Source organism: Charadrius vociferus, unplaced genomic scaffold (assembly GCF_000708025.1).
Source record: "Charadrius vociferus isolate BGI_N301 unplaced genomic scaffold, ASM70802v2 scaffold212, whole genome shotgun sequence".
NCBI classification, from domain to species: Eukaryota; Metazoa; Chordata; class Aves; order Charadriiformes; family Charadriidae; genus Charadrius; species Charadrius vociferus.
In genome coordinates, this window is record NW_009647223.1 from 494,925 (window position 1) to 514,165 (window position 19,241).

Genomic DNA, 19,241 nt, shown 5'->3' on the forward strand with positions numbered 1-19,241 from the left:
CACTGAAAGACACAAAGCCATACTCCTGCTCTCTCCTGTTATCCTTGTTACAAACAGAAAGTCACAAGCACTAAGCAGATGATAACATTTGTTTTAAAGGAAAAGTTAATTGAAATTGGCATGCCGCTGCTCACAGCTAGGGAAAGGACCTCAAGAGATCAGCAGAAAGAAGAAAAAAAAGTGGTGAGAGAGTTTTGCCAGATGAGTGCTGACTCCCAGCCAACGATGGGGAGGGCTCCACGTCTGATAATCCATTTTTAACTACAGCAAGATTAACTTTGACCTGAATAAAAAGCCATTTCTGAAGTGCAGAATGCCTATTATCTGCTTTTCTAAGCATATGAGTGGGAGGTGAAGAAAATAGTCACATAAAATCTACATTTTCTTAATTATTTGTTAAACAGATACTGGGACTCAAAAGTCTCAAATTAAGAAAAAAGAAATGCAACAACTCATTTTAATGTATGACAAGTAATGCTTATCACTTAATCATTTCAACCTGCTGACAGGTATAATTACAGCCTTCAGTGGCCCAGCAAGATGAAGAAGTCAGGAATCTGACACCCAAACCAAATCATAAAAGTTAGCTTTCTCCTCCCCTCCCAGTGCACACTAGATCCCTTCGAAAAAACAACATATTTTAACACCCACTTTTAAGCAGAACACCAAACTAAACCCAATAAAGTCTTCGTTAAAAATTGGGTTTATAGCAGGAACCAAAGTTTACTTATAGGCAAGCAGTAACCTAAATCATCCTCACTTGGCATTCGTTATCGCTTAGTAAGGCTGGAGCTTTGCAGGGCTGGGGGGACTCTACAGACACTGAAGATCAGTTATAAAGAAAGGTTCAGGTATCAGTTACTGTGGTGACTGAGCAAGCAGAGACAGAAAAACCTCACAAAGCTCATTACAGCAGCCCACCAAGCCTGAGCACTGGCGTGCCTACGATGAACATGTGTGCCCTTCTTCCCAGGGATAAAACTGCAGGGGGAACACCTCTTGAAAGCTGGGTTCCCCCCTCCCCCCCCATTTTTTCCTCCATCTCACAGGTATCCTGCAGGCATGAGTAACCACTAAGCCTTAAGCTGTTCTGTCCCCAGGAATTTATTCACAAACACCTAGATGTTCATCTGAGTGCTTGATACACTCCAAGATCTAGAACACCTGAACGTATTGAGGAACTGCACTTAAGAACTCCATCAATTAAAATCTTTCACTGATTTCAGTATTAAGTCCAATTTCAGACAAGGTAGTCAAGGTAACTGCTTTGATCCAGCAACTATTCTCTGATATTTTGAGGAACATGGTAGATTTTTTTTTTTTTTTTTTTTAAAACACAGAGAATAGTTGCTGGCCTTTGGGAAACAACCCGCTGGGCAATAGTTACAGAAGATCACTCTGCGCGTCCCGTTTTCTCAATCGGTTTATTCACATCTCCTGCCATGAGACAAATCAATACAACTACAAATTGAAGATGGTCTCAAAGTCACAGCCCCATGGCAGCCGCTCTTTGTCGGGTTAGATCCCTTGCTAATGTAAGTGGCATTGGCAGTTGGACAATTCACTTCCTTTGTGCAGCAGAGTTACCCTTTTCCCCAGTCACTCCACTGCTTCACTACTTCCAGATGCCAATACAGCAGGAACGAGTCCGATTCAAAATTCACATTATTCAGTAGGATGCCCTCGTTTATTTTAAACTGGCTTCCAGTGAGATTTCCCTGACTTGTTCTCTCCTTTGCTCTTCTTCACCATTTGAATAGGAACGCAAAACACCAGCATCTTTCCCTTCTTGTGCTCTTTTTGCTCTCATTGGGTCTACTCCTGTTTCCAGATTACATCTTGTTCCAACGGCTGTGTGTGTGCGCAATTGAAAACCTGCTTCTCTCATTGCAAGAACAAAGCCTCCTTCCAACAACTGGCATCTCCTAAGCCATTCCAATGACTCCCAGGAATCACTAATGAATATGAAAATATTGTCATTATATAAACACCCCCTCCCTGAAAAAAACACATGTAAAAAGACTTAAGACCTGAGTCAGTTAAAGGCTTGCATGTACAGGAAAATAAGAAGTGAATGTATTGATAACATCAAAAAATAGTTAAATGAATTACTCTGGGTATCAACGTATGATTTTTCTTCTTCCTTTTTGTTACATTCAAGTTGATTAGCAGTTGCAATACCCATTATTTAGAGAACAGATAAGACATACTTTGCTGCAGCTCTTTTCTGACCTGAATGGGCTGTCTTATTTCACATGTGAATACTCAGTATTGTCTCTTTCCATGGTTTTTGATTCAGCAGCAAAATGATGCTTTTAAGGAAAAGGAAAGCCTAAGACCCATACGGAAAAAAAAGGATGCATTAGAGCTATGGAAATAATTTATTCATACCCTAGCGTGCAAGAGCCACTCTCAGCCAGATATATGCATATGACAAAACTCTTTAGGAAATCAGCTTCTATAATAGAACATATTTGGAAAGGTAAAGCTGATAACCTATCTGAAGTACATTCAATGGGTTACTTCTTTTAAGCTTTTATAATTACAGCATTAAATTCCATGCTTTTTAATGCATTAGACACACTGAGGACAAAGGACACTCACTTAATCAACATTATATAGAAAGAAAAGAGTGAGGTCTTCACAAAACCCTCAAGAGTGGAATTGGCTTACGTTGTACATACCTGCACTGAGCATCTGTCTGAGAAATAAGAAGAGGGAGAAACATTGGTAATGGAAAGAAGGATCACCTTTTGCAATATTAGGTCTCTTGACGGTTACTTTCAAATACTACTTTTGACTATGTTTTATTTTGATGAATATTAAATGTGGCTATGTGGAGAAATTAAATTAGCTGGACAGAAAAAACACAGCCCATCATCTTCAAAGCTAGATTCCTATAAACAGGAACCTAAGCTTTGATACAGGCACATAAATGGAAATTCATCCCAGAGCAAAAATTAAGAGGCTCCTGATACTGAATAATTAGAACCTTGGCGAGGGGACGGGTTGAGAATTTGAAAATGCTTCTGAGTTTACATAGTTTCCAGGCAGATGTAAAGATAAGGCTTTTCAATTAATCTGCCTTCTAACATGGTGGAAAACTGCATTCCCACCTGCGATTGCCTGCATACAGCTCTGAGGGGAAACAGCAGTGACTCTACAGTACAAAACCAATCCATGCACAGAATACAGCATATGGTTCCGAGTATCTTGTTGAAAGACTGAAATTACCACAGCTCTAATAAAAAAAAAAAAGAAGGAAAAAAAAAAAAAAAAAGAGAGGAGTACCTTTCCAGAGGTCATGTGTTCATTTCAAAAAGTCCGTTTTGAACTTGTGTTCTGAAATAAGGGGTTAACAGAACAATATTTCCATTCAGTTTCTGGCACTTTCATTATGCCATCAATTATTATAGTGCCACCTTCTAATAGGAATTTCATCATGTATTCAAACTGGTGAGCAGAGTCATTTAGCAGCCACAACAAATTGAGCTCAGCAGGCTTTATTTCAAGAACTACAATGGTGTCAAGTGGTCAGTCCTTCATTTTTAATTTCTGGATATATGAGATGCAAATTGCATGGTCTCTCATTCTAACAGCCAGTCATGCCAAATAGTTACAATTACATTCTAACATACTCTTAACGACGGGTAAACAACATTATCAAGCTGGAGATGGGGCAGTTTGCATCACAAAGAAAAGATTTATTGTATTAGAAATTTTTTAAACTTTTTACCTTCGTTGACCACAGTCCCATCTTCCTAATCAGAAAAGTAAATACCACAATTCATACCTTGATCCAATGTAGAGAAGTTCAGTAACTGTAAGAATTACTTCTTTTTATTCATTTATTTATTTCTACCTCTGCAAGCTTGAAAAGATTAAGTCATCTGCTTCATAATAAGCTGTGTGAATCTAGATTTTAACCACTGCTTCACGGTGAAACGCAATGCCCTACTACACAGAACACAGTGACATCTGCCCAACAGGTATCTGTCGCTCTCTATACAGCAAAAAGGGCACCAGCGTTCACTGAGAACACTGAATACTGACTGTCCAATGATACCCAACGTAATTGGGGCCTGACACTCTCCACAGTTATGTGGCTCTAGCTGCCCGTTTGGATCAGCGAATGTCGAAGCCTTACAGAGAACTGATACTGGACTAACGAAATTAGTGAACACCCTGGCACTCTCTCATGGCTTTAAGGCTTGGAGGACACAACTGGGTCAATGGGAATTCTCAACAAGCAATGTAAAAACTTAATTAATTATTCAGTTCTTCAGCCAGCAGTCTCTTTTCCAAGGGCCTTAGTGATGCCAAACGCTTTATTTTATTTTAAGCTCCTTTAACTATTGACTGTTTTACTTTTATTTGGCACTACCAAACAACTTCCTCTGACGTATCAGATCTTTGAAGCCCAATCTACTGTTTATACAGCAGAAGTGAGGCTGACACTCCTTCCTCTACTTAATTGGAAAAACCCCAGTCATTATAAATCAAGCTCCTGCTTCAAATGCAGATAGAAAACAATGCTGGAATTTGGTGTAAAAGACTTCAAAACACACAAGTTTCCTTTCTGAGTTGGCCAGGTCAATAAAACTTTAATCACGATACTTGTGCAAAGAAAATGAACATACAAAAGACGAGGTTTAGATGTGAACAGACCAAATTCATTTAAAAATATGAGCAATCATGAATACTATCAGGAATTTTATTACTTTTTCTGTGTTGCACATCCATATTATGAGCCCAAAATGTATCTTGCCCTACAGCAACCCATTTTTGAAGTCCTGATGGGCTGTAAACACTTGTTTCTGTTGCCAGTGTGCCAAGCTATTGACCCATAGCACCTTATGGTTGTTCTCATTTTGACAGAATAGCTTGAGGAAGATGCTGATTTTAAATGTCAGATGTATTTTGCCGTTTGCACATGGGAAGCTCTTCTATGACATGAATTGGGATGATTCAGTGTATGTAAAATCCAGTGGAATGAAAAGGGAAAAGGTCATCTGGCTTCATCGTGGGATACTGCAGAGTATTGCCGAGCACGAGTGGTTAATCCTCGCCCAGACCAGCACGCCACATATCTCCAGCCTTATTTACACTTACTGTCTCAGCGGTATTTACTTAAATTAGAAGGTTACACATCACTGGATAAAATGAAAGATGGCAGTTAAGGAGTTTTGAATTTCCTCTTTAGTGGTTTAATTCTGAAGTAATTTGAAAGAATTCTCTCAGAATATACTAACAAATAAATTACAACAGAGCCTACTTACCTCTACCTAGTTATCTTATAGTTATTCAAAGACCTGTCCTCAGACTCCAGGCTCTTGTTGCACAGTGATCTAGTTAACTATAAAACGCTTATTGAACAACATCCAACTAATTTCTTTCCTTCCAGAGTGCACAGTGCAACTTTCGACAGCAGACATTTGTTTAGCATTGGTCTGCTCCCCATATTACATTAAAGATAAACATTAATGTTTGGGAGTCAGTCACCCCACTTTTGTTCACCCACAACACATCTTCAACAAATAACTTAATGAAGAAAGAGACATTTTTCTTTCTTCTGCACTACCACAGCCTGGCCAAGGTCCACCCACCTAACCTCCTCTCTAGTGCCAGGACCCTGAAGAAGTGCTGTGTAACACTGCTAATTCACACAGCATCAACATCAATCCCGACTTTACGCTGAATAAATTACAAGTGATGGAAAGCATTTCAATAGGATGCCCAGGGGAAGCAGAATATTTATTTCAACAATGCTCCAATTTCTAAATAGTCCTAACTAAGCTAGTTGTCAACACAGGAAGATTACACTGCTGGTTCGTTGCTGTTCTAGCAGATGGTGAGGACTTGTAAAAGTAGAATGCACTGCCACTTTGCTGTTCTAACAAATTAAAACTGAAGTCTTGAAAAATTAATTCAATCAACAGCAATAACAGCAGAAACATGAAGTTTAGACCTCTGATATATATAATATTCACATACACAGAATTTTATGGGCACTTCTGCTATCTTCTGAGAAATACAGAGCTGTGAAAGAGGTTTTCTGTGATGGAGATTTTGGACTTTGTTTTTATACGTAATTTAGATATCTAGTCGTAGCTTACTTATTTTAATATTAAGTCATTACACCTGCAAATGTCTTCAGGTTCTGGCATGGCACTCAAAAGATCCAGAAAAGACTTCCAACAAAAAACATGAAATGGATTGTAAACACCTAATTAAGTATGACAGCCAGCCTTGCATGTGAGAGAGCTGTGTTTGGATGTGTTACATTATTACAGCTCTCTGTGGAATAATTTTGTTAGGAATAAGAGAAGATTTCACTCCCTGGCCCAAATCCCCAAAACATCAAAAGTCGACAATGATAAGTGATATACTTCAGGCCTCATCTCTTACCGTCTTCATAAACGGGTTATCTACAGCCTTTATTCCACAAATTGCTGCTGTATGGCCAGAACTATTACAATATACTCACTCAGTGACTGACACTAACTAAGGATGATTTCTGACTGATTCATTAACTACAGCTATTTTCCTAACAATTACTGCCTCTCTTATAATGTCTGCACATCGTATAAAAACATCTGAAGTGTTTTGTTTTCCACATGGATTTAGACTGACACTCCTGGTGAAACAGACAATTATTATACCCGTTTTACAGATGAGGGAGAAGGACGATGAGTCTGGTTTTAGTTGCTTTGGTTGGTTGGTTGGTTTGGTTTTTTTTAAAGGCATTTGGACGCCTCTCTGGCTCCACAATACTATAGTAAGGACTTCACTAAACGTCCCTATTTTCACAAGCAAGTTTAAAACACACTGAATCAAGGCAGGCGTTTTTTAACTAAGATCCTTTTGGAAATGGAATTTATGCCTCAGAGCACTGAGCTGACCCATACTTTGAAATATGGGCTATAGGAGCACCAGAAGGTCACCCAGGAAGTTCACAGCAGAACAGGGAAGCGAAGCACAGCTCTACCAGTCTGCACTCAATCTGCTGAGACAGCCTCTCTCACTTGTCTAATGCCCACCCATTAAACTCTCAGGCCCTTCCTTCCCATTATCCACCCTCCTCTCTTATGCTCTCCTGCTCCAAAACTGCTCACTTCACTTTCAAATACCTACTGCCCTTGCTAAACCTAAATGACATAAAAACAACTCCTCACTTAACTCCTTCTCATACCTTTGCTTCATCATTTGTCTTTCTGTACCCCAGAAGTGCTACAGCACTCCTTCGTGTTTGGACAGCACCTAGAAAACATCTCACTGATCCACCTCGGGGTTTCTTTGGTTACTATGGAGATAGAACTAACAGCAACATGATTGAGGATGAACAAGCCTAATAAGAAAAAATACACACCTATAAAAATTACATCATACTGACTAGACCCTTTGAACTCAATGCAATAACTGATTGGGGTTATGTTTCTTCATTGGCTTATTTAATGAGGAAGGAAATAAAAATTTTTCTCCCTGATGCACATGACAACACTCTATCAAACACCCAAGCTGAAACTCTACTGAGGCAGAAAACTAGGATAGGAAATCAGCTTTAAGATTACTTACACAGTGAGGGAGGTTTATCAAGATTTAGAGATAAATTGCCTGGAAGTCTGCTGTGGTACGCTACGAAACCATACAAATATCCAATTACCATGTTAAAAACTGTTAATTTTGATTGATACTACTATTTGGGCCCGATTTAAAAATGCGCACAGATTTGCCGGTCTTTCTGGGTTGTAAATATCAGTCTCGTTAGATACATTAGCCTACTGGCACAAGATTTTCTTTAGCTGCTGTTCCTGCTTTGTTATGCATTTCCTTCCTCTATTTCAGTTCTGAAACTTTTCTCTTTCACTACCTGGCAGAATTAATCCCAAGTGAACTGATTAAGCTGTGTCACTACAAGGCCAACTACCTTCCTTTCTGTGATAATACCACTGACCTAATTCTGGGCAGTCGAGCTCCATCTCCCAGTGGCAGCCTGCACCCAGAGCAGCAGGGACCGCTGAGCTCATGCTTTATGTTTCAGCATAACACGGGAGGCAAAAAATAGTGGAGCGGGTGGTTCGCAGAGGGCTTGAGAGGTAGATGCACCGTGACTTTTCTCATACACCACCACTGGTTCATAACTTTCGCCAAGATAGTGCAACGATCATCATGTAGAAGTTACCTGGGCAAAGCAAGTACCCAGGACGATGGCAAACTGGGAGTCCATGGGGACACACTGCTGACAGCAGCAACAACACCACGGTGTTTGTACATTACCTTTCATCCCAGAAAAATTCACTGGGTGCATTTAGCTATAAACAAGAATAGGATGTAGTTAAGTGCTGTGCAGCTTTTTAATATTGCTGAGCAATACTGCACAAAAGTTTAGGAGAGAAGCGATAACGAGCATCACATTAAAATGAAACTTTAAGAGACTTTAATCATGAAAATCTAACTACCTGGCTAGAATTTGTCTAGAACGTAGATCAAAAAGTACCAGGGGATAGTTAATGTGCACAACATTGTCTAAAGAATAACGATTTTTCCTCAAGGTCCCTTAAACATAGATGATTATGTTAACACTTTAACTATGTTAACACTAACAATCTTCTAAAGACACATATGGATATATATGTATATACATATTTGATGCATTACATCCTATATTTCTATAATGTCAGTTTCCTTTTGATAGCATAACTTCTCCTGAGGTGTCAGAAATGCAGATTTATCCCCAATCCTTTTCTTTTAAATACATTATAATATGAAAAAAGATTTAAAATGGAAACCATATATCCATTTAACTTGGAAAAGTCAAAATACCTCCTCTAAACCTTCTCTTCTTGAGACCAATTATTCTGGTTTTTGTTGGTTTGTTTGTTTTTTTTTTAAGTTAGACATTTGATCCACTCTCAATAACTATGTAAGGCACAAGGCAAGGGGGAACTATGCAGAAATAGATATGCATCATTAGAAACAGAAACAAACATCAAGAAATTTCAAAAGACAAAAAGAAAAAGTGTGTGACTGCTGTACATACATTCATCCACTAAATGTGCCTACATGAAGTAGATATACACCTCACCACCTCCCCAAAAGCAACATGCCTACCGCAATAATGATAAATCCCCACCACTCCCCCCCCAAAAAAAAACCCCAGGCATATCTAGACTATTTTTGAATTTTCTGGCTCAGATCCATTGGTATGTTATGTATTCAGAAGGGAAACTATCCCCAAGCAAAAATATGGGCTGGTGTGCTTCCTACTGAAAATATAGGAAAGTTGTTTCATTAACTCTGCTTCAAATTTTTTGGCACAGCTTATGAGTAAACTAAACGATGGTGTGTGTAGCTGTAAAACATGTGTTTACAGTGATGCAACCACCCACGGGGGATGGCTATTTGCTTCTTGCTGCTGTTAGTAAAACTTGGGCACTCAGATCCCACAGATAGGTTCCAAAATCAGAGCCACAATATACAGGGGACAACAAACAAATTACAGGAACTTAGCAGTTGAACTTTTGCTTGCTCATCTCCACCTCTCTTGTCTGCATTGCTAGGCAAGGGAATTAAAGTGTTAACAGAAGCACCTACAATATAACCTTCACCTTGAAGATTGTCATACCTTGTTGGTCATCTGTGTTACTTTGCTCACATTACTGGACAGACCTGCCAGAGAGCTCCCTAACCTCCAGTACATGATATCGAGTAAGTCCACCTCTGAACAGCACCCTGCTTCTCAGCACGTCTGCTCTCGGTGCCCAGAGAATCACCAACACCTGCACATGTCTCTCTCTCTCTCTCTCTCACACACACACAGGCTTTCCTAGAATCTCTAGGGCTTTGCTATCAGCAATGTTCAGGCAAGTAAAAGTTCTCCAGGGAAATGACAAGATTTCCTAAAATGAGAGAGAGGCTGTACCAGAAAATCCATGTCGTTCAAAAAAGTAAACCCAGCATGGTTGCGTCTAAACCAGACTCACGCGAAAACCATGATATAGGTCTGTGTGTAGAACCAGCTACTCACAGCTGCATTTCCTGGTGGATGCGGTATAATTTCATCATCTATTTCACAAATACTCACAAAAGTATTTTGCATTTAAATATTCATAAGGTGCAAATTAGTGGTTTCACAGCTCTCTTCCCTTTCTTTTCCTCCTACAAGCTGCTATAATAAAACCTCACTTCACAGAATCCCAGTTAAACGTAAGCAAGGTCTCTCCCTTGATCTACACTCATGCATATCACCTCTCCAGATTATTTAAAATACTGATTATTCAAATGTTTCTGATGTCTCTGAAGCATGACATGCACACGTCGGTATTGATTTTCAGCTAGAGAAAAATCACTGGAAAACCCAGAATCTGTTGTAAAAAGGCTGAGAGATTAACTCAGCGGCTGGTTCAAAATGTGCAGAGTTAACAAAGGTATCCCACTTAGCAGCTCCTTCTTGAAAACGCGTATCTCAACAGTGTGAACTTCAGACAACACCCTTGTAGCGAATCGTATTTGTTTTACATAAGGAGAGATGTAGCTTGGAAATCTTTTGTATGCTGTGCAGGAACAAAACAACATGGTCTCCAGAAAAACAAAAACAAAACAAAACAAAACAACCTCTCTCCCTTTTATGCAAGGAGCTTAAAAGAAATATCTATGAAGCTAATATAAAATATACAGGTCCAGTCCAGAGTCCTGACTCCCATAAAGCCTCCGTATTTGAAAACACTAAATCCTAGTCCCACACTTTAACTTCTTTAAACTACATTTGACCAAAAGACTAGGGCTCATTAACTCAATATTGACATCAGAACACTCACACAGAACAGCCCACATTCATCCCGACCTCAGTACTGCAGAAACACCACCTTCAGCTGCCACTACTGACGAAGCCCTATATACAGACCATTCAAAGTAAGGACTCATGAAGACCATACATACAATATCCTCATCGCAAAGGCATTGTACATGCTTTTTATAAATGCTGCTAAGTTCTAAAAAAACCCCATTCCTTTTAAAATGAGAAAAGATAGTCTTTCAGTCCCAGATTCCTAAATTAATAATATTTATGTATTTAATTTGCACATCAAAGAAATTAATCCCTATCATTTGCTTATACATAGTAAACACATGCATAATATCTGCTATGTTTACAGCACTGTTGTATTTCTTACAATGAAAAAAAATTCTTAGGAAAAAAAAGTCTACTTTGCAGCTGAGCTTCTTGTGCTCACGTGTGCTGCAGACCCTACACAGGCATCAGAGAACACTTTGCAATGTCAGAACTGCAGAGAGGATGGAGGACAACACCGAAGGAAACTTTCCATTGACACTATTGCCTCAGACCCCAAGATGTTCTAGAGGGTTATTTTATTTTGGTTTACATGCACTAGAAAAGTTAAACATTTACACCAGCTCCAGGCAGACATACAGAATCTCTTTAACAATTCCCCTGCAAACTCCATCTGTCAGACTCCCTTTCCAATGAACCAGAAGACTGAAGTACTCTTTTTCTACAAATGAATACAGATGATGCTATAGTTCCACATTCAAACTATTTTCCCCCAAGTTCAGACCCAATGACTGCATAAACAAATTCATTTTGCTGTACTGCTTTATTCCACTGTCTTTACCAACGGAGCTAAGTAGAAATGTCATCAATGTTTGAATGATTGTTGGATATTATTTATTTGATACAAAATGAGCACTGAATGAATTGGCAAATTAATCAGCAAATGATATTATTACCTTGAATAGATTTAAGCTACTCCGTGTGAAACTATAGCTTATTGTTATACAGCTTTGATCACTGGCTAAATGTACAAAGCATCAGGAATGATCTTTATAAAAATAAAATTAGTGGATAATAGGAACAAGGTGGATGCTGGAGATGTTGCTGACATTTCATATTAAAGCTAGAAATTGTTCTGAAATTGAGTTGAAATGTGCTATAACAGGGAAGAAAGGGAGATCATCAATAAATTTAATCTATTAGAGTACTCCGTTATTGACATTCTGTAAAATTAGAAATCATGAGATTGTTGCCTTCCACAAATTTGACTAGGAGTAGGACCATCTAATGGCATACTGAGAGAAGGCAACCAGCTGGAAGTGCACAGTGAGGGGAGCGTTTTCTCATTGCAGTTTAAAATATTCTATGCAAATTCATTCTTCCCCTCTTCTAAAAAAAGATTTAGGAATGTGCACTTCAGTGACATGCATAAGCAGCGTGTTCTTTTAGCCCTATGTGTTAGGGGAATGCCCGAGACAGAGAGCACAGAAGGACGAAAGCCCTCAACAGTGTGAAGATGTGGGACTGAAGAGTCAGAAAAGGCTCGGAAGGAACCACCTGGTCGCCAGCTCCCTTTGCTACTCTGTCTTCTCCAAAAGCTCTCAATGTAGGAGCAGACCATCATAGCTGATGATTAAAATAGTCTCCCTCTATTACGTGCCAAGCAAAGTGACAGTCAAGCTTAACTTCTCTACCATTTTATGGATTTCTGGACAGGCAGACATTCAAAGCACAGTTCATAGCATTTTTGACCTGTTAGCCAAAGCACTGGACAGGGTTCCTAATTGCTCATTTATTAAATACATTTTATGTCTGTTTCTATCAGTAGGACATGCAAGAAAACATTGCTATCTACACAAAAGACTTCATTATTCAAACACATATTCTGAATAGTTTTCCAGCCTCTAGAATTTCCTTATTTGCAGCATTCTGTATCTGAGACATTTCCAGTATCCAAATGTTACATTTCATCTTTCTTCATCTATTCCCAATAGAACCATCATAACTTATCATAAGTAACTCTGAATGGCAGATTTCCAAGGCAAACACATGATTTATGATTTAGCTTTAAAAAGACCTCTTACATTTAACATTCAAAGTACTGTCAAACATTCTTGTAAGTCAACACATATTCTGTCTGAATATAGCAAGAGACGAACAGGGTACAAATAAGTCAGAAGATTTTTTTAGACAAGTTGTAATCACTCCTTTAGAGTTTCTGGGTATTTATTGCAATTAAGGAACTGAGAGTTTGGTTGAAGGCAGTGAGAGATATGAAGGGTTGACCACCCTTGGGGTGCACATTCAGTTTTTCCTACAAAAGTAACCCTGTGGGCCAAATCAAAATATTCTCCACAGAATATATTCTTGCTCTCTTTAAGTGACAAAATTAATTTGATTTGGATTGTTTGAGTCTTCTGCTTCAACGGCTGATAACTAAACATACCAAGGCATTCCTTTAATTTGGGGGAGGATTATTCATCTAGTTATGAGGTAACTGGTTTGTGTCCACACATCATCCTCACCACCAGCTGCTTTACCCTTGAAGACTCATAACCACAAATACAGATGTTTCACTTGAACCATACTGTTGCTTCAGTGAACAAAATTAAATCAGTATCCTCCCAGGTAAAATAGGTTCAGAAACATTTACAGCATCATTACCTGTTTTATCTTTACATACATATCCTGATGGGACACTGAACTTGCACCTCCCTCCGTCCCAGAAACATGTGAATAAATGTTTCCATCCAGAAACTTTATATTTGGGACTTTTTATTTCCCCTTTTCACACGATGAATAGCTTCATATATCACAATTAACTCTTTCATTCTTCCTGTACAGAATATAAACTGTATTTATACCCATAAGCTTTGTGTAGATGACTATATAGATATCTCATGTATATTTCTGTACACTCCTAAACACACACATACAGGACAAGGGTACCAATCAGAACTTTTCTGTATATCACTCTGATGGTAGTCACTGATAACCACATACTAAACTGTGGCCCTATTTAAATAACTCCTCAAAGAAAAGGGTCACTTATAAAAATTAATATTGGCCTAGAGAGAGTAATTCCCCACTGTTATTGCATGTAGGGGAAACGAGAAACTCTTCAGCTTGGTATACATCATTTTTTCATGCCAGACTTGTTTTACATTCTACCTTATGGCACAGGTAAACAAATGAAACATACAGGCAGAACTGTATTTACTGAGCCGCTGAACCGTGACCCTGCCAGGCTGGCTCTTGCAATCACCAGCTACCCAAGAGCAGGACACAGAAGAGAGCAGCTCTCCGTCAGCAGAGCTATGGGGAGCCCAAACTCTCACCGACTTCAGAATGGGTTTGCGTCAGGACCATGCTATACTTTGGTACATCAAATTCTTTAATACATTTTACAGTTCTTCAGAAAGCTCCAGTCTAATTCTAGCCTTTTCTTGATACCGTCAAAACTTGGCCCTTCTTTTAGGACAAACTAATCACAAAGAGAGTTTTCACCCTAAATAGTAAAGGAGTTAGCAGAAAATTAGCTGCAGACAGGAGGCTTTTGTGGCAGAGCTGAAAGCTTATGAAAAATAAATTAGTGAAGAAACCTTTTTAATAGACATGCTTAATGTTTTTATTGGTGAGAATGCTGAAGTGGCTGCCAATTCAAGTGTGCATCCAAATTGTCAAACATAATTGCTTGTATATGTAACATAATAAAAATCTCAATTGTAAAAGTCTTAAGAACACTAAGTAATATAACACTGGCTTTTACAGCATTAAAAACAAATAATAGACTTGTGTCAAGTTACTGTATTTAGAAAAATGCAGAAAACCCATTAGATTTCATCAAAGACAGACAAATTGTTAAATGGTTTTTGCTGCTTTGATCTTCACAAAAGATACAAATCATTCCTTGGGAACATTTTCAATTCAAACTTGCCTCCTTAAAATATGCTTTTCAAACTGTGCATTAAAATAAAAGCTATACTCAAATGCAAACACTCAACTAATAATTCCTGCATGTTGATAATTGTATTAATCGGGTAGCAATCTGTGCATCTGTGATATTGTTGTGACCTCTTCAGCTGAAAGCAACTTCTAATAGGCACTCTGAAAATTCAAGAGTCATTGACATGAGTGCAAGAATGTTTTATTTACAAAGAAACATGTTCAGCTGATAAACAGGAAAAAAAGGAATTCAAGATAATCTGAAAGATGATGCAAAAAAACTAGCATTAAATGAGGCAAAATAAGAAAATGGAGTAGCAAAACCAATTTAAATGGCCTTCCTGCTGCCACAACCAGACCAATGTGAAAGTTTAACTTATTTCCTTAGGTAGAGCGTTTTCCCTTCAAATGCTTTCATTCTAACCCTAGCACATCTGTAAACTTAGCCAGGGCATATTCTATTTCCAAGGGAAAAATCAGACAGGCAAAAACAAAACTAAAAACCTCCCACAAGTATACTGGAAAAAAACCTCTGAAAGGTATTGTCAGTATTTATGGAAAATAACTAAATGAGGAACAGTTTAGGAAGTGATAAGGTTATGGTGAAGATTCAAGCTTATTCATTATAAGCTTTACCCAGGCAAGATCCTTTTTTGCAACCTCAGGAAAAGGGAGCATGAGGAAACTTTTGTAGTAAGACATAGATGACATCCTGACTCTCTATACTTACCAACTAGAAATCGGCGCAAAGAACAGTAGGTAAAAATAAAAGATAATTTTTTTCCCCTCTCTTTTTTTTTTAACCGAAAGAAAAAAAACTGCTGAATAATCAGTCAGAAGGAAAATGATACTCTCATACTTCATCAAGTTTTGAAAATACAGCCTTAAGTATTTCATTTATGCAGAGTAAGAAGGTCAGGATTTATTTTCCAAAAAGTTAATATGAGGGTCAGCCTTTATGCCTTCTAAGTAGTAAACAGAATAATCCATTCCTCATAAAAACAAATAATAATCTGAAAGCACGCAGGAGCTATGATACAACTTTGAAAAGGAATATTTTATCTTAAAGTAAGCGCCACACAACACTCCACGTGTCCTCAATAGTTAGTCTTTGAAGGGGAAGAGAGCCCAAGACTCATACCACCTAATGTTTGAGAACATCCCTTGGTTTACTGGGGAAGCTGGTCCCCTTCACTGCGTGGGCAGCAAACCCAGGAGCGTTACATCAGACTACCAGTATCAGTGCAAGAACTCACTTCTATCAAGACTTCCCTACTCCTTTTCCTTTGCTATGGTACAGACATTAAGAAATAATCAGGTAAAAAAAAGTTTCAAAATCACATGCTTGTGGAGACAGTAGGCGCTCCTCCAAATTAGGAACAAAACCAGAGACAATGGTGCTACTAAAGAGTGTCCCCCTCCACGAGCTTTCTCTTTTAAATCCTGATCTGGTACCAACTTCCACATTGAGCAGCAAATTTGGAGACCTAAATTAAGGCAGAATTCAAGAAGAGATGCAACAAGTAGTATGAAGGAGCAGCAAAGGAAACAGAAACAACAGCATGTGCTAACACAAGCAAACTACAGGCGTAACTAGATAGTTCCCAGTTGGTTTTGTTTTTTGTTTTTTTTTTTTTTTTTAATTATAAAAAGATATAAATACTACAGAAATGAGAAACATATGAGAATTGCCTGCTGGATACTACTTAGCTATTTTCCAGCAGTAATTTACTCCAGGCTTCACAGTAATAAATTCAAATGCATGAGTTGATAATCTCAGAGTTTGAAGATCACCTTCAAGTTGCAATTGCTAAAGTCCCCTTTAATTTTTTGTAATCAATTCTTCAGTTAGAAACTGTCGATATTGCTACACACTTGCATTCTGAGGGCACACTAAATAAGACACTATTGCTCAGTGTCAAGCCTGCAAATAACACAGGTAGGATGTGTTAACAGTGATTAAAATCAGGCACTCTAAGGATGATGAGCAGAGACACTCCGTGCCACTTCTGCGTTTAGGAGGTAGGCTCCCCTCCAGACTGCCCCTACAGCAAATGCGAACAGGAGCCGATCCTCAGCAGTATGTATAGAGACAAACCCCACTTGAGTCTGTACCATTACCAGTTTATGACTTACTTATATGTATTACCATTATTCTTAGAAAGAGCTCATCTTCACTCCGCTCTGTGCCAGCTACTATCACCAAATTTTAAAAGCCCAGCTCATCTCCTTTGCCTCCACTTTATTTCCTGTTTCCTTGAACTGCTACTATCTTCCCTCCAACGGAGGAAAAGGGGGGGGGGAGACAATCAATTTAAGATGCAGGTCTCAAGCAGTGTTTCACAGTATCTCAGTGGTCAAATTGGATGGGGAAGGGCATGCAGCTGGGAGACTGGAGGATTCATACAGACAGGGAATCTCCAGCCAAGGTACCGCACTCTGCGCTGGGCAGACGGGCTGAAGTTGAAACCTCTGTGGCTGTTTTCATTTACAATTGCACACCGTGAACATTATCACACTTTTTAAAAATACTTATGACAAAAACTGAAAGAAGCTACAAAACTCTTCCCTGACCTCTAATGCATAAAAAGTCAAATGAAAAGCCCAGGCTGTAACATTCTGTCTCCCACCAGAGGCCCCTCTCCACGGGTACGTTTGGCCCATCACTGCTGCTTCAAGCCACAGGAGAAACACTTACTTCCCTCCGCCAGTCTCACCCAGGCAGACCTCAAACGCCCGAGAGTTTCTCCATGCCAGTCCTTACCCAAAGGTCGCCTTAGCTGGCCTCCTTTATCCCCAGCAGAGCAAGTCCTCTCCTTAAGTTTTACAGTTTAAATATTTGCACAAAGATATTGTATTCCCTTAACATTAATAACTTCTATTCTCAACCTGTATTTATTACATTTTCCGCATTAATTGGCCTTGGTGACTTGCATGTCCTAGTTCTGAATGTAACCTAAGAACTTTCATGAGGAAAAGACTTCTAACGCTTTAGAGCATATTTAAAACCAGAAAACCTGCCAATATGTATTTCCCAGGAATGGCAACATCCTCAAAACTGGCCATGATAACAAACCTCATCCTCTCAAAACGCTTCTTTGCTCAAAACCTGACCAAGCTTAAGGGTTTTTTCCCAAATAGTTATTTAAATTCCAGCCCCTTGTCCATATTGCTCTTCAAAAAACAGTTTCAAGTGCTATACTCCAGATGATTTCACCACAAAGCAGCAGAATGGAGCAAAACCAGATCCTACACCTATTGGGATGAGAGGTGAGAGCTATATGAAGTTTCATGAAACGTTGTGTTATTTCTTAGACCTGCTCAGCTAAACAAGGGGGAAAAGCAATCGCTTCCCTGGGTTGGTTGCTCAGCTGACAGCAGGACCATGCCCTTGGCTTCAGCACCTAACGCAACAGGCTTCTCATAGAAACTCTTTTTGTGGGAAATCTTTTTGACTTCAGTACTATGTAAAATACTTCGAGTCTCTCTTTCTTTTGCTCAGCAGAAACAACAATGCCTTCTAACTAAAATCAGAGGTAGTACACAAAATCTAATTATAAATGGCACAGTACGTATGGCATGCTAATAAATCTATACCGCCATTATGTTCAAAATAAACAGGGGAGTACTGTATCAAAAGGAGGATTTTCCACGTTTCTATTAAGGAAAAGAATATTATGAACTTCCAACTTTGCATTAAGAGAATATAACATCATTACCATCGGTTAAATATGTATTTCATTTAAAACACATTAGCTAAATACTCAAAAAGCTGAAAGAAAAAGGATGGAGTTTACCGTAATGAATACCCATGCGGTACACAAGGAAATGGGATGGGCGCCGAGAAGAGCTGGGGCATAGCCTGCTACAAGGCTTTAGGTCATTAGGAGAAAGTAAAGAAAGAGCAGTCTATTCTCCAGCAGTCAGCTGCAGACTTGGCAAGCACCCTCCGTCATCTTGTTGTTAAATAACGCTCTAGAGAACTGTGGCTAGAAGACATACAGAACATCAAGATTTTAACTGGAACAGACAAAGAAATAATGAAAATGAACCCAGACATGTAGAAAGCAGAATTCAAAAGGCAGGGAAATGAAATGGAAAAAGGAAATTCAAAACTATCGTGCGGTGCACCTTTGGAAACTGAGCATGTAAGTGCTATCCTGATGAACAGAAATTTCATTAATCTTTCCTGACAAGTTACTTGTGAGAAACAAAATTGTGGCAATATTTCTGCTACTAAAGGAAACTTCCATAAATGGAAACGGCTGCAACTGAACAAATATGGTAAAGCCCAACAGGAACACAATAAAATTGCTTTAAGCAACTGTAATCATAAATATCTCTCCTGCAACGTTATTTTCTCCCCCAGTGCTAAGCTTTATGGGGCATGTCATCAAATGGAGCATTGCTGCAATGGCTTTGACCCTCACAGAGCTGATGTGAAACCGCATGGTGTCTGGCCCTCAATTCGTGCCTGTTGTTTTTTCTTTTTAAAAAATATTCTCCT